The sequence below is a fragment of the Ammospiza nelsoni genome, chromosome 6 (assembly GCF_027579445.1).
Source record: "Ammospiza nelsoni isolate bAmmNel1 chromosome 6, bAmmNel1.pri, whole genome shotgun sequence".
Lineage (NCBI taxonomy): Eukaryota > Metazoa > Chordata > Aves > Passeriformes > Passerellidae > Ammospiza > Ammospiza nelsoni.
This window is the reverse complement of record NC_080638.1, coordinates 42,764,855-42,781,453: the sequence shown is the minus strand read 5'-3', so window position 1 is coordinate 42,781,453 and position 16,599 is coordinate 42,764,855. Positions and strand designations below refer to the sequence as shown.

General features: G+C 50.8%; 1 protein-coding gene across 1 annotated transcript in view; it reads right to left on the bottom strand.

The window, feature by feature from the left end:
• Positions 1-15,861, bottom strand: part of TMEM63C (transmembrane protein 63C) — a 31,883-nt gene extending 16,022 nt beyond the window's left edge. Inside the window, exon 1 of the mRNA XM_059474146.1 lies at positions 15,743-15,861. The gene's annotated coding sequence lies outside the window, so the exon portion shown is untranslated. The remainder of the gene's footprint in view (positions 1-15,742) is intronic.
• Positions 15,862-16,599: the final 738 nt, after the last annotated feature.

Genomic DNA, 16,599 nt, shown 5'->3' with positions numbered 1-16,599 from the left:
TCTACAAGAGACCTATAAGAAGTGAGGGAGCTACTCTGGCAAGCAGCAGCTGTTTGCCCTGGCTTGCCTGCCTCCTGCTCGTCACCTGGGCCACCAGGACCTCTAGCCAGGGTCTGCTCTTTGCTATGGCAATGCTCTCAATCTGTTCCTCACCATGTGCATGTCTCTCTCTCCCCTCCTCCTGTAAGCAGCAGAGCCACTGCCATCTGGCATTTTCAGCTGCTAAATAATTCACTGCCTTTTTGTTAACAAGGAGAGCTGTCTCTGACCAAGGGAGCTGTTAGACCATCAGCAAACAAACAAGGAGACCCTTAGCAACTTCAGAGTCCTTTCTCTGTCACCACCACTCCACTACACAGGAATAAGATCCTGCAGCTTGTTTCTAGGCACCGGCTTCACGCTTGTAGGAGGAACATCCTGTCAGGGATGGTAGGGTGAGGGGGATTTTCACAGGGATCTGTACAAGTTGTGTTTCTCTATCAAGTCCTTGTTGCCATCCCTTTCTTTTTCACATCAGATATTTTGCTCTTGGTGGCCAAAAGCAATGGGTTCCTCGTGGAGATGGTGTTAGTATCTCCTGCTCCCAGCTCTCCTGCCCAGAAAGCTCCCAAACGCAAGCCTTCACCCTTCCAGCCCAACCAGCTCATTTATGTGCACACAGCACTGCCCATAAAATGCCAGACTGCACAGACAAATTTCAGGAGCAGAAGATACTTGAAGACCCAATCCAGCTCTGTCCCCTCTCTCTTAAGCACCTCCAACTCCAAAGGAGCTCAAAGGAGCCATCATGTCCTGCTCAGGCTCTAAGCACAGATTTTGCACTGTATCACAGCTCCTCTGAACCTGATCTCAAGCCACCCTCCTGCCCTTTTGCTGCTCCTTTCATCCCCAGATAGCTACAGGAAGTCTCCTCTACATACCCAAATCACTACTTTTCTAGATCATTTGTTTCAGCTAGTCTCACCTTTTATGGTGCTGCTCTCAGAAAAGCTTATGCAAATTATATAGCTGCAATGTTACCATTAAAATAACTATTGGGGGCAACCAGCTAAAAGTAAATCATGTATATGTTCTAGGAACAGCATGCAGCAGAAACAGCAAGAGGAGATTTCTGCTCACATGCACCAAGAACAACTTAAACTCAGACCTATAGAACATGTTCAAACTCCCTCTGGTTGGAGAGGCAAATTTTTTGGTATACAGAATGAGAAATCACAGGGACACTGCAGGTCATTAAAGTCATTGTTGAAATGCCTAAGCTAAATTTTCACATCAAAAAAATGAGAAAATTCAGCATTTTGAAATATTCAGTTGAAGGCACTTTGCAATAGTATCTGAAATATTCAACAAAACAAACAGCATCACCAAATCAGTTCCTGTTCCCTGGTACATCACTGCCACTGTGCTTCTCCCAATCCTTACGGGCCAAAGGAACAAATACTGTTGTGAATAACAGAGCTGGATGGGTGTCACCTCCAGAAGGTGTCAGGACAGCTTCCCATTAGCTGTGTATGAGGCAGGGCCTCTAGATGCCAACCACAGACAGATGTCCTTCAGAGCAGCCACAGTCCTGGAGAAGTGACAGCAATGGACTAATCAAGAAACAGGGGTGTACAGGATTGCAGGTGGGAAAATGAAACAATAAGATAAAGGCAGAAATTTTTTTATATGGTCTGTCCATTATAGGTCTTACTTAGAGGGAAGATACTAAAACAGGGTCAGAAAAAGTCAGAAAACATGTAGAGCAATTCCTTCTCCTCCTTGTGGCCTGTGAATGCACAGTGAATGCATGAGATCTGCCACTGAAACTGATTTGCTCGATAATTTCTATGAAACATTTTCAGTGCATGTAAGCTTTGCCTTGAATATTCAGTGCCCTCTTTGTTTTGTTGATACATCAGCATATGTTTCTTCTCTCCGGTTGGGTGGGCACTGATCCAGAGAATCAGATTTCCAATTAAAAATAAGGCATGTCTTTTATGTGAATGCAATTTTTCATAATTTGTCTTTCCCTTGAAGCATCCTGCCAGCAAACTCATTTGCTAAGGGATTCACAGACAGCTGGAGTAGCAAAACATCAAAACAGTCTTGGGAGCACTGAGATGACTAAGCTGGGTTTCCCAGCATGCCTACGCTCATCTAGCCTCAGCATCCTCTTCTGGAACAGGTGGGATTACTGACTCTGGCTGGCCAGAGGGCAGCCAGGCCATGGGGCTGTTGCTGGAGTGTTTCTGTGTGTGGCCACACAGAAAAGCCAGGCTGAGGAGCCAGACCTAGAAAACAAACATCTGTGCTACTTGACTGCCTCTACATCCTTCTTCCATTACAAGTAGATAGTGGCGGGCTGTGGAAGGGAAAATCAAGGACTGCTGAAACAGGGAGATCAGGTTCATGTCCTGGTGTGCAGGACCAGGCAGACAGGAAACCTCCAGCATCCCACTCTGCAGGACTGCAGTGACCGACCTTGCAGGACTGCAGTGACAGGGAGGGCAGGAAACTTGAGCCACTGCCACTTACTCAGCATGGCTAACCAAGTACCTCAGGACTTCAGGGAAAAGGCTCATCAACAGTCTGCACTGAGCTCAGCACACACCCCAGCAGTTTTGGCACCACAGGGCATGGTGACCTCTCCATTCCTGTAGCTTGGCGCATGGGAGAACAGGCACACCATGGGCTACATGTGTCCCCAAGGGGTATGAACACAGAGGGGATGAGACCAGGGACACAGCCCTCCAAAACCCCACAGAGGCCCAAGGCATTCCTCCCTAGCTCTCCTTTCAACCTTCCCTCTTAAGATTAATGGCCTCGAGATCCAAAAAGCAAAGTGAGGATCTGGCTGCTCCTGGTCTGTGAGGTGAGCGCCTGTGGGGCAGCAGCATCCCTGGGCAGGGCTCATTGACACTGGTGTGAACGCTGTGCTCACATCCTGTCAGGGTACGAGACAAACAACCCTCCAGCAGAAGACCCCATTCTATCACCAGCAGGACATGGACATACAGCAGCCTACTCTATTAGCCTGTTACAAATCAGATACATCTTTCAAACAAGAAGGACCATACAAGGCTTGCGGGCTATGGAGGGTGGGTTGGTAAGGTTTGGAGGCAAAGAACCATTCTGCAGCAACAGATGACCCCTAACAGGTAAAAAAAACACCTGCTCATATATTAATTTTGTCATTGCCAATGAAGATATGATCACTTGGAAAGGTCATGAGGACTCATGTTTCATTGATTCTACTCCATCTCTCACACATACCCACCACTCAATGAGAAAATGAATGTGAGTGCATGACTGCTTAAGAAAAACCTGCTTAAAAATGGTACAGACAAACTTCATCTTCCCTATCAGTAAGCTCTGGCACTGCTCTCTCACTGAGGAGTACAAAGCCAGGCTCACTGCCAGCCAGGCCAGGAAGGCTGGGGAAAGAGCCAACCCATGAGCCCATCCAGGCCCAGGGGGTGCAAACCCCACAGTGAGGTTCCTTCCCCTCACTGGTGAGCCTGCCTTTGGCACTGCTGCTCCTACCCCCAATGCTTCACCATTCCCAATCTGCCCTGCCAACACTGCTCATCTAAATAACATAATGCACTAGGAGTCTGAGACTGACCCCATTTTGGGGAGCTAAACAAGTTTTTCTGCACTTAGGATTGGCAGGTTGCCACTACCTTCAGGAAACCCTGTGCAGGGTCATGCTGCGCCAGGGACTCACCTGAAACCAACACATCCCCCTCCCCTGCTATGTGCCCCTGCGGTGGCTGCCACATCATCCACAGCTCCCTGCCCTCCCCTTCTTCCACAGCACCACCACGCAGGGCAGGTTTGTGGCACTTAGACAGACTAAGTTCCATGAAGTTTTTGAATGAGAAAGCATCACAGTCCCCTTGGGACTCTCTGCAGGACAATGGTTGTGGCCTTCCAAAGAGCCACCTGCATAAACCCCTCCTCCTGCAGGTGTGCTGAGGACTAAGCAGACCAACGCTGGCTTGCTGCAGTGCTCCTTGGCAGAATAAAGCCAAACCCCAGGCAACCATGAGCAAACAGTGCTTACAGAGAGATCTAAGCCAGGGAGATTTGCAGGGGCCAGTGCGTGGGAGATGCTGTGCAGGGAGCAGTGCTTCTCCAGCCTCCTCCACACATGTGCAAGCCAGCGGCTGCTGGAGCCAGCACACTGAGGTAGGGAAGGAAGAATTGGAGCGGAATTTATTTATTCCACCCCCAGCCATTTTTGCCACATTTGACTAAGCTGCCAGTGCAGGTTGGCTCTAACCCATGTTTGGTTTGCATTTCACTTTCCTGCTGTGCACACAGCCCCTCACACCACACTTTGTGTGTGCAGTGCACCAACCAAACATGAGCTAATGGGGCTGCAAGCTCCCCAGAGAATCATGCACCCTTTGTCCTCTGATAAAACCTAAATCAACACTCCTCAGCATAAGGATTACCTGGACCAGGACCAACCCAAGCAGAGAGCAGGGTGCTGCTGGTAGGTGATGGCTGGGAGTAGAGAGATAGGAAAGGGGCCTTAGAATAAAGATGGGAACAGGCTTTTAAACAGACCTTGTAGTGACATAGTTTTAAACTAAAAGAGGGTAGATGCAGACTAGATACAAGAAAGAAATTTTCCAAGTTGAGGATGGTGAAACACTGGTACAAGTTGCCCACATAGGCAGCAGATGCCCCATCCCTGTAAACCTTCAAGGTCAGGTTGGACAGGGCCGTGGGCAATCTCTTCAAGTTGAAGATGTCCATGCTCATTGCAGGGGCATTGGACTAGATGACATTTAAAGGTCCTTTTCAACCCAAAATTTTGTGTGATACTATGACAAAGCCAGAGTTGACTTCAGGGAATGGAGACCCAGTTAGCTCACATGTGGGAAAGAGAAAGGGTACCATCCCAGGGTTCCCAGTTAACCTACACACATGCACACACACATCCACATCCATTCAGAAAAACAGTATTTCAGGAAAACAGTAAAGAGACACCCTGGTGTCATCAGATCCCTGCTCCAGGCTGGGCTGCTGCATGCTTTTCAGAGCCCCCAGAGCAAGCCCTGCACTTGCAACTAATTAATGATGATACATGCAGATGAGAACAACTCCCAGCCCCTGCTGCCTATGACTGAGGGACATGGCAGCAGCCAGACCTAGAGAAGGGCTTGAACTTTCCTGCAAAGGGTATCTCTGGGTTCCTTACTGCCTGCCAGCTCCAAGACCACAGCATGTGCCCCCATGCACAGCCCACTTTGCAGAGGCAGCTCCCATTTGGCACTGAAGACCAAGGAAGATACCTTTCAGCAAGGCTGCAACAGTGGTGGGATGTCAGGCATTACAGGCAGATTGCTTCTTCTGCCACCCAGGTTAAAGTGCTCACATAGGATTTTAAGGTCTTTGTGAAGGAAAAGTGCCACCTTTACTGGGAAAAGCACTCCCTTGTGGAAACCTGTACAGAAACCAGGAATATCTGTGCCTTGGGCAGGGCTCAGACTGAAGCTGTCACCATGAGTCACAGGCATCTTTCACAATGCCACAAGGTGCCAGGTGCACTTTGGTTCCTGGAGATGGGGAACAACACAGGATGGAAATAGGAAAAAGGCAGCTCTCTCTTCCCCAAGTCCCTTCCACTGTTTGGGGAGCAGGGAGCTATAGGAGGCTCATCTGATGCCTTTGATAAAGCCACCTGCTGCAGAGACTGTCAGCCATGGGAGCAGCCAGCTCAGCTGGAGCCATCAGCCAGGGAACTCCAGCTGAGGGCAGAGGGAAGGAGACTGGCAAGGAGAGGAGTTGGATTGTGCATGAAAGGGATGCAGACTGGGAAGCTCAACACCACACTGCTTGGGCCAGGCAGTTCTGGTGGCTTTGCACCCCAGTGTCTGGCCTGGCCAGGACAGCATGACACTCCTGGGAATGGCAGGGACCTCACTGCTGGGTTGGTGGAGAAAGCAGGCACGTTCCAAGCCCTTGTGCAGCTGCTCTCAGCTGCTGAGCTCCAGCCAGTCCTCCTCACAGCTGATGCCCATCAGCCTGCTGTGCTGTGTGGAGTGAGCACACATGGTGTGCTACCAAGGGCCTGGTGCTCATGCTGGGCACAGCTCTGCTCCATTCCAGCCTGCTGCTGCCTGACAGGGACCTGGGAGCACCCTCCCACCAAGCCCCCTCATCACACAGCTTCCTAGGGGCCAATGGGCAGTGCTATGATTATCCTGATCCCCTTCTCCTGGATCCAGATGTGCACCTTCCTCCACACTGCTCTGCAGGATGCCCTGGTGCCTGGCTGCCCCCAGCCTCTCCACCCTTCACCCCTCCCCATCTTCAAGCAGTCACAACATCCTCCATAGCTGACTCTGCTGCAGAAGCAAAGAAACACTCCTGCCCTGCCAAGCTCCCCTCTCTGCAAGTACAGGAACTTCTTCCTGAGAGCAGTGTATTATAACACTACACACACACACACACACAAAATACGATTTTAGAGCATCTAAAATCTAGAGCAGAGCTACGACATTTCTATTGGCTGTGCTTGGTGCCAAGAGCAGAGTAAGGTTTGGACTGTAGCAGGAGCCCGTAAGTGTAACCACTGGCCTTGCACATGCCTAAGCATAATCTTGGCCTTGACAAGGCTTTCCTCCCACCTCTGCCCAGCTTCCTAACAGATTTGGGTGCCACCATGTGACTGGGATGAATCACACTGCCCTGTGAGCATGGGAGCTGGCAGGAGTGCACTGCACAAGTGGGGATGGCCCCAGCAGCTGCTGTGCCAGTCACATCCAGCCACGCTCACTGCATCCAGCTGTGCCAGAGGGATTAGCACTCAGCACATTGCTTTGAGTCAATAGTGCATCAAAGGGAAGGGAAAGCTTTTGATGGTGTACACCATGCAGGGCAAGGCTGGGGAAGTGGAGGGAGCAGGCAGTCACTCTCCTCCAATGACTGGGGCACTCATGCAGCTGTCTCTGCAGCCCACACAGCTTTTGGGGGAGATGACAGGAAAGCAGCTGCTGTAGCCAGGAAGGAAAGCAGCTCTTCGAGGCACATGTGGAGCTGCAGACATGTGGCTCTGCAAAGCATGACTGTTTCAACCTTCTTCCAGTGTGACAGGTGCTCTTGTATGGTGACCTGTCCCCATAACTTGCATTTTCACAAGGAGTTCCCCTTGCCCACAACACCTAAGCACAGCTACAATCATGTACCTGCTGCAGGGCACAGTTGAGCCAAGCAGAGCAGAGCAGACAGCCCATCACACCCACCAGCATGTTCTCATCTCCTCCATGGAAAGGATCTGGGGAGTCAAATGGCTCTGGAGCACCAGAGGTAGGAAGGAAATCATAGGACTTTTGGGACAAGAACTGGGGTCCATGATGCCCCCCCCAATTCACACCTATCACAGGCAGGTGGCCCAGCACAGGGGATGAATGGGACACAGATGCTCAGCAAACAGCCTCTGTAGTGCCAGTGCTGCAGGCTGGCACCGCCTGCACCCACTGCGCTGCTGTCCTGCCCTGTTCTGCCCATACCCACTGGCCAGCAGCTGCCCACACCAGCGTAAGGCACGCTGGGAGTGACAGACGGGATGGAGAAAAACACAAGAAATGGGTTTTTTCCCTTCAGGCAGAGAAGGAAGTGTCACATCTGGACATGTACAGCAGCCAGGCTGGGAAAGGGACAAGGCACTGGGAGAAGAGAAGCCGTGGGCTGGGAGGCACAGCATGGCCCAGAGGATGTGAGACAGATGGCAGTTTTGGCAGGGGTGGTCACAGAGCGACCTGCAAGCGTTTTGTGCTGCAAGAGCACACAACACAGCACTGTGTAGGGGCTGCCAGCCCAGCCTGGCAGGTTGGCTGGGGGGGCTACATCCTTTCAAACAGGCTGCATCCAAAAGGCACCATCAGAGATGCTTCATGGGCAATTCAGCCTTGGAAAAAGGCTGTCTACGATCAGGGAAGGCAGAGACATTGTCCCTGACTTCACAAGCCTACTTTCCCTGCACACAGGGCCTCACAAGCAGCTCAGGGAAGGGCTGGCACCCCCTGTGCTGATTTGTCCACTCTGCCAGCAGTACAGGGTCCTCAGGCAGCCACCCCCTGCCCTCCACATAAACACTGCTCACATGGACCAGTAAAGAAGGGCAAATTAAACATGAGGCACTGCAGAAGATGGCTGCAAAACAAACCTCCCCAAGTTCATGCCTCCTTTTCCTTCCAGGGTGGTTTGGGTACAGCAGAGCCAGCACTAGGAATACAGCTGGATGAAGAGATTTGGGGACCCAGTGCCCTCACCCTGCAGGGATTAGTGTCCCAGCAAGAGCCACTGTAAGCCTCTCCACAGCCCAGAAGCTCTTAAGGCTCTGTCACAACTAGGAATCAGACAGGCTCTGTGTCCATTTTGGAAGAGATGTTTGGGGATGCAGCATTGAAATGGAGGTGTTTGTGGAATGGCTGGGTATCCTGGCCCAATCCCAGACAAGGCTCCTGCTTTATGCCTGGCTTTGTATATGCTGTTCTCCCTTCCTGCATCCCCACCCAGCACATCCCAGCTTGCCACCATGTACTGTGGCTCTGCACTGAGCACCCTGAGAACCTGATCCCACATTCAGCCTTTGCAGTACTAACAAGGTATTTACTAAATGAGTGAGGGTCTCCACCTCCTCATACACTATGTGACTGACATAAGGGGCACTTTGGTGCTCACTGTGCTTCATAGCTGCTGTCCCTGCTCTGGGAAGGATCTTCCCACCTGGAAACACCTCCAGCCAGTTTGGGAAAATGCAAAGTGTGAATGCATGAGGCCTCAGCACAGCTGCCACCTCCCTGGAGCAACCAGCACTTCCAGTAAAGCATGAACACATCCTGCAGTGAAATACCCCTCTGCTCCACTACTGCCAGCAGCACACCTGCACTAACTAGAGACAGAAATCTGTACAGCCATAGATGCTATGGAAGTTCTGGCTCATCCCAACATCCCTGTGCCAACCACAGCTCTTGGAGGGTGAGAAGAGCTCTGAACAGGCAGCCCAAAGTGGTGGGCACCAACATTTAAGTGAAGCTGAACCCCACACTGCTGCTCTTTCTCTGAGAATACACTGATACCTGTAGGACACACTGGTCTCCAAACCCTGCCCAGCTGCTTTCCATGCTTCTCCTGGCAGCACAGCTCTGTCACAGGGCACATGAATGTCATGCTGGAGGGAGGGGACCAAGAAGTAACAAAAGCCAGGTGTGAGGAGCCGCAGAAGAACACTGGAAAGGCTCCTCCTAATGCTCACCATGTCACAGAGGGATCCAGTGCTAAATGAGCTGCAGGACCAGAATGAACCCGAGAGCTCCAACAGTGCTGCTGTGCAGAGCACCAGGCTGGCCACACAGAGGGCATGGCCACAAAACCCAGCTCCCCCCCAGCTTAGCTCTGTTCAATCAGGGGGGAGATACCTGCTGGAACAAACACTCTCCCTGCTTTCTACCTCTCAGACAAGGTGAGCTCTGAGGCACAGAGAGCTTTCCTCAGGGTGCTCAGGGAGCACACCAGCCTGCAGCACTGAGAGCAGCACTGGAGCCAAGGGTAAGCAGGGTCCCATCAAATGGCTGTGCAACTCTTCTCCTGCCCCAGGGGTGGACAGGACACAGCACTGGCACAAAGGACTCCCATGGGCAGCTGGGGAAGTGGATGGATACCAAGCATTGCTCCCAGCTTGGACTTTTAAGGCTACAAGTGTACAGAAATTTATGCTACCTCCAGGATATCTTCCACAAAACAAAACAAAAACAAACAAAATAAAAAACAACAACAAAAACCAAACTTCCTATTAAAAGCAAACAAACAAAATGACACATACACACACAAAAACCCAAACAAAACCAAACAAAAAATCCAAACAAAAACACCCCTAAAAAGGCAAAAAAAACAAAGTCCAAAGAAATGTGGAGTGACATCTTGCCTCTGCTGAAAAAAACTGCAACATGCCTTTTAGGAGGGCTGGAAATTCACCTTCCCATAATGGAGGGAATGAAACTCCTCAAGTTTAACTCTGTGCAGGGACTGTCCAAATAAACAGCTGGTCCTTCAGACTTAGCTGCCAGGATGAAGGAATCCTGAAACCTGGAGCAGACATAGAGCTATAGTCATCCATGTGTATGTATGTACCTAAGACAAGACCAAGGGCATGGTTTCTCTCAGTTACTAAAGTTTTCCACAGCTAGCTTTTTCCAGCCCAATGTGTAGGGTATCAGAGGACTGTATTTGCAAAGCCATCCATCCTCTGACTCCTGAAATGACTGAACAAAATATGAAAGTCTCTAAAATGCATCATTCTCAGGAGGTTACAGCCACTACCACAATTATTATTAATATTCCCTTTGTTTGTTTTTAAAGAAGGAAGAAATTGTTGAAATTTTATGGAAGAAAACAGAAGTAATTAAAAACTTGGATAAAAGAAAATTAAGCTTGATGAAAACCTCCCAACGGAAAAATCAAGTGAAACTGCTTGATGAGAAGATTACCAGCAATAATATGAAAGGAAAAAGCAATAAAGAAGACTTGGAACCAGAACAAATAAAAGAATTATGGCTCTTGGAAACATACACCTGACTGAAAAGTAATCAGATTTTGTCTGAACTAAAAACTTTTTAAATTAAAAAGACAGCCAATTTAAAACTGGAAGTTCTTAAAACCTACATGATAAGACCTCAGATCCCTCTCATCGGTGAAAAATAAGTCACCAGAAATTCATGCAGTATGTCCTTGCTGCCAGATCTGCTCAGTGGCTGAGAACCTGGAGCTAAAGCCTGATGAACTGCAAAAGTGGCTCTGACAGCCACAACCTTTCTTGAAAGTAGAGGGGGAAAAACGTTTCTATTAACTTAGTACACGGATTCGTTTAGTAAAAGTTCTGAAAAATTACTGCAGGTTAATGCAAGAAAGCCTGGTTCCCTTTCAAAGCCTAATGAAGATGAACTGTGAGAGGATAATCTCTACTAGTACTGAATTCTTAAATGTCAAAAATAATCAGATTATATCACTGGCTATATTTTGTATCTCCTATAATAAAATTTTGTTTCTATGACACGGTATTATAATAATACAATATAGTATAGCACTATAGTATTGTTAAATTCACTACAGATATAAAAAATGTCTTTATAAACTTATTCTCTTTTCTTTTGTGGACTCATACATTTTAAGCAGTTTTATTTAACCAAGTAGAAACCACCTTTTAAATGCTCACATTCTGTATTTTCAATTGGACTGCATTTTCCGTCAAAATACAGCTGGACCAAATTTATAATAAATATTTAAGTGATATCTAGTAAGAAATGCATCACTCACCATTTTGTAATGTAAGAAATATAGACATTAAGTATTTAAAAAACCATATGTTAGCTATAAACCCACCCACTTAAGCACAGTGCGGCCTCCTGCTCAGCCCTAAGCATCACAGCATGCTCATCAGTGAGAGTCAACTTGTCCTTAGGAAAAGAGCAGAAGTGCACAAACACAGCAAGATTAAAAACAGGTACTTGGGTCGTGGCTTTCTGATCATTAACTTAGTCCTGACTTTAATTCATCCATCCTCTTCAGCAGCAGGTCAAGAGCCAAACAAGGCACAGACCAAGACTGCTCTGAAGTCTATAAAGTTTGGTTCATTTTTCTGTCCTCTTTGCCATTACACTTCCACGTGGTTCTGCCCTCCCTGAGAAAAGCAGCCCAGAAACACAATGAACAGTGCACGTCCTCAGTCGGGAGCATGCAAGCCCTGGCAGTCTCCTAGTCTTGTAGAAAACTCCAAAATGCTGCCTGCAGACAAAGGGAAGCTAGGCAAACTTCAGCTTCTGGTCATTTCTCCAATGCTGCCTTGGGGGTTACCCCACAGTGACTGAATTTGTCAGAAGACAGGACAAATAAGCTCAGAAGCACTGAGGATGAAGGGAGGGCATGTAGTCCTGCCTTCCTTCTCAAAGTACTGTGAGCTAGAAGAGGTTCCTCAGAGCTGTGTCCAGGCAGGTTTTGAGTATCTCAAAGAATGAATATTCTGCTCCAAACCACAGCCATGCTAAAAAGATCATCCCAACCTGCTGTTGGAGCCAGATCCTCCAGCCAGGTGTGTCCCAAGCCCCATGTTCCTAGAGGCTGTCCCAGTGCTGGCTGGGATCCTAGCTGCACACGTGTCTGTGGTCCCTGGCCAGCCACTTTTCATGGCTCAGGAGTCACCCCCCAGCTTGCCAGCCCCCACACGATCTCAGTCCCTCAGCCTGTGCCACCTCCCTGGTGTGTCACCTTACTGTGGACACCCTGCTGCGTGGGTGAGAGCATTCCTCTGACAGGGTCACCTTGGCTTGGCCAATGCAGAGGCCCCAGAGCTTGGCCCAGGATACCACAGGCTTACTTTGGGCAACAGCTGGGAGCCACTCCCCAGCTACATTTCCAAAACTGTTCTTTGCCCTAACTCCCACATCCCCAGCTTCTCTGAATTTTGGCCTCCCTTTGCCCATCCAACACAGCACATTAATGGGCTCATGGTCTCAATCTCCATCACCTCCTGCCCCAGCTGTCTCCTACCACCAACTCCCAGCGTTTTCCAGTGAAGCAGGGCCAGAGCACTTTCCTATCTCTGTTAGAGGAACTCAAAATTACATTATGACATATTTTTCCACCTCTCACAAGCTGCCTTTTTTCACTTGGGGGTGCAGTGGAGCTTGTCTTTGTTCAGATCCTGCCTTCTTCTTTGCTCACCCACAAATCCGTGGATGACAAGACACAAGACTGGTGCTGGGGAGGGGGGATCAGGTCACCCAAAGTATTCACACAGCTCCCACTGAACAGGAGCACTGAATTTCCCTGCTCCGGTACTCCATTTTAAACACATCTTTATTTAAGATCAAACTATGACTGCAAGAAGCCCTTCCTTGGTCAAAATGGTAACCCCAGCTTCTCATGGGGATTCTGCTTGGAACTAAACAACTGATTTCAGTGTTGGAATGTTTCTATACAATGGTGTTCATGCTCCTCAGAGACTGAACAACATTATGTTAGGTGAGGGTGACATAGGGACAGGGGCAGCAGGCTGGGAGAGGTAAATCCGTGCCCCTCACCAAGCTACTCTGCAGAGAGACCCGGGAGGACTTGCCCTTTCTCACCCATTAACCAGCAACAATAGTGCCCCGTGATGGGAAGGCTGTGCACAGCTCTCTGTCTGTCCCATTGTTGCAGTAATAGCCTGAGCAAACTGCTGACATTGTCCACACCTAATACCAAGGTGTGACCACAGCCTAATTACTAGTCTCAGACACAGTTGCAGCAGTAACTTCAAACAAGCTTTGAAAGATATTTAGGCACCTCAAAGTGCAGGTAGATGCCAAGTGGGATCTTTTAAGCTCTAAATTCTCTTGTCATACCTGGTTAGGGACTGAATGTGTTCCAGCCATAGTTCCTGAAGGAAATCAGGACTGGGGCTGCTTCTCCTGAAATAATCTCAAAGCAAACCTGCTTTTGCTCTGAGCACAGTGCATCAGCAATTCAACATTTTCTTCGATCTTAGGGCTAAGTACACAAAATATATTTACAGCAACTAATTGTAAGTAAGAAACACAGGAGTGACAATAGTAGAAGGCTTTGGTGTTTGTAGGACTCGTGGAGGAGTCAAGCATTTGCACAGCACTCTGATGTTTGCCAAGGAGCTTAGGTGATTGATTAGTTTAATATCAATTGAATTCACTTGTGGGTGTTAAAAACATTTCTTCATCTTCTTTGTGTTTTCGGAAAGCTCTCGAAGTCTCTTACGAGTATTTCCTGCAAGGAATATTTTAAAGCAGAGACACTCGTCCTTTTACAACTGTGCAGATGCAGGCTCTCAAGCTGTGCTGAAATCTGCCTTATGTTCCCATGGGCCAGAAGGCTCTGCATGGAAAGAGGACAGTATTTACCTGCAAGGGCCTACACACTCCCCTGATCAGCATCCCCAGCAGGCACTGCTATTTCTGTCCCGCACAGGACCACCCTATGCTTACCATTGTCAGCAGCCACCAAACCAGAGATGAAATAGTTAACCTCAGGGAAAGCTCTGAAGAGGAGAGTCATTACAGAGCAATTCAAATGTTATCATAAAATGAAATTTAAAAATAAAATTAAAAAAAAAATTAAAAGGAGCTGAAAGGCATTGGAAAGGAGTTTCAGGAGCCAGGCTCGAGCCATGGGAAGAAGGCAGGGGTTTAAGCTCACAAGGAAGCCAGGAAAGCCCATATGTGCTATGGAGTCAGAGGCTGCAGGGTGCTGGTGGCCTCCCTGCTTTTATTTATTACTTATTTGTTTGCCAGTGGCTCTTTGCCAGGACACTTTCGACAAATCCTTCCTGAAGGAGCTGCTTCTGCTTCCCTCTCCATCTGTTGCCCAGCCTTGACCACCACTTTGCAGGGCAGCAGGGAAGGCAGCGAGGCCAAGGCTCTGGTTTGGTATCAGAGTCAGTCTTTCTGCTTCCTATTTCTCCCACTTTCTCCCCTCTCCTCTCTGAATAAATACTGCAAACCACCACAACAGCACCTTTTCTCCCAAACAGCATATTTTGCTGTCTCTCTTCTGCGCAGACAGGCAATCTGACCAGTTCTACAGAATTGTAAATCTCCACACGGGGCAAAGTGCTTTCTCATACCTCGTTTCCCCACCCAGTTTTCCCTCCACACCCTGCTCCCCCATGAACCCTCTGAAAGGGGGAAAGGCTGGCATGTACCTCAGTCCTGGAGATGGTGGCTAAACAGTTAAAAGGAAAAAGATGTTCACACAGAAATAACATCTGTCAGCCAGACAAAGGTCTCTCTCTCTCATTCTCCTGGAAAACACTCCTTCTGTTCAGAAGGTTTCTGAATAGCAAACCCACTGTGCTGCTAGTGAGAATGGGGAGGCAAGCAAGGCAGAGGGCAGGGCCTTCATCCATGGACAAATCTGGATGAAGTTGAAAACTGTGGGAGAGCAGCTTGGCCAGAGCATTGGAATGAGCTACCAGCCCTCTCAAAATCATCAGTATAACAAAACTGGAGGGAGAAATGGGGGGAGGCTCCCCCTCCTCCCCCCTGCCAGCACAAAGCACATCTAACACCCTCAGACGTAGCTCCCAGAAGGAGAGTTCTGTGGCCAGGATGACGAGGGGACGAGCACAAACCATGACATGACACAGCGTTGGAGTGATATTTTATCTCCCATCACAGGCCAGTGGCGTAGGCCAGTGTATTGAGAGAGGGACTCTGAGGGGCTGGGGCTCGCTCCCTGCTTCTGCCACCAAATTGTTCCAGCAGCCCAAGGAAGCCCCCGTGCCGTGCTGGGCCTCAGCCACACATCAGGCTGGCAGACACAAGCATTAGTTACAAACACTTTGGTACATGGTCCAAGATAAAGGCGGGCAAACAGTGTCTGAACAGAGCCAAGTCCCCAGAAATCTCCCGCAACACCGACCCAAGCCCGTCCGTGCCTCCCGGAGCCGCAGAACGGCCCTGGCGAGCCGTCCCAGGGCTGCCCGAGGAGGTGCTGCCTTACCCGCCCAGCGAGCATCCCCCGCCGCAGTCGCACCCGGCAGGCGCAGCTCGGCGTGGGCAGGCCCGGCCCGGTCCCACGCACGCTTCCCGGGCACCGCATCCACCGCACCGCCGGCTCCTGCCCCGCGTCCGTCCGGCCCCCAGTCCCACTCGCTGGAGCCCCGCCGCCCCGGGGCCGAGCCCCGCAGCCCGGACCGCGGCTCCCGTCCTGCCGCCGCCTCCCGCCCCGCACTGACCTGCAGGGGGGCACCGGCCCCGCTCGCTCCGGGCCCTGCGCCCGCCGCCTCCCTCCTCCCCTCCCCGCGGTCGCCTCGGGCTGCCGGCAGCGGCCCGGGCCCGGCACAGGCACCGGCAGGGGAAGGGGCCGGGGCCGCCGCCGCCCCGCCCCCCGCCCGCCCCGCTGCGGCGGAGAGGCCGCGGTCCGCGGGCTGCGGAGCCCGGGCGCTCCCCCGCCTCACCGCGCCGGGCCCGGGCCTGTGCCGGGAGCCGCAGCCGCCCCCGGCCCGAGACGGGTCGGGCAGCCCCCGCCGCTGTGCGTACCGTGCGCCCCGCGGCATCCGTGCGGGGAGGAGCGGGCGAGGCGGCGGCCCCGGCTCTCGGAGCGGGGAGCGGGCGGGGAGCTGCCGGCACAACGCCTGGGTGCGGGGTCTGCGCGTCTCAGGCTATTTCTGGGTGTGAGTGAGGCTGTGCCCGCCGCAGCCGCCGCTCCGAGCCGCTCCCGCGGCGCTCGGGCTCCTCGGGAAGGCCGCCCTGCGTGTGCCCGGGGCGAGCGGAACGGGCCTCAGGGGACATCAGCCACGGCTCTTGGGGCACACGGGGGCAGCCCACGGTGGTAGGGGCAGGTGGGTGGGTACATTTGAATCCTCAACACCGTTTGCAGAACCTCTCCCCTTGATGAAGCATTGCTCAGATGCTTGGCAGAGGTGGCAGCAGGGGCGGTGGCTAAGAAACTTCCTAGGAGTCCTGTTCCCGCAGAAGGTCTCTCCCTTCGTCAGGAATGACCGGCGAGTGAGAGAGGAACCTGACCCACCAAGTGTAAAGGGACACTGAGAACCTTGTTTTCCATGAGCATCCCAGCCTGCTCCCCATTTCT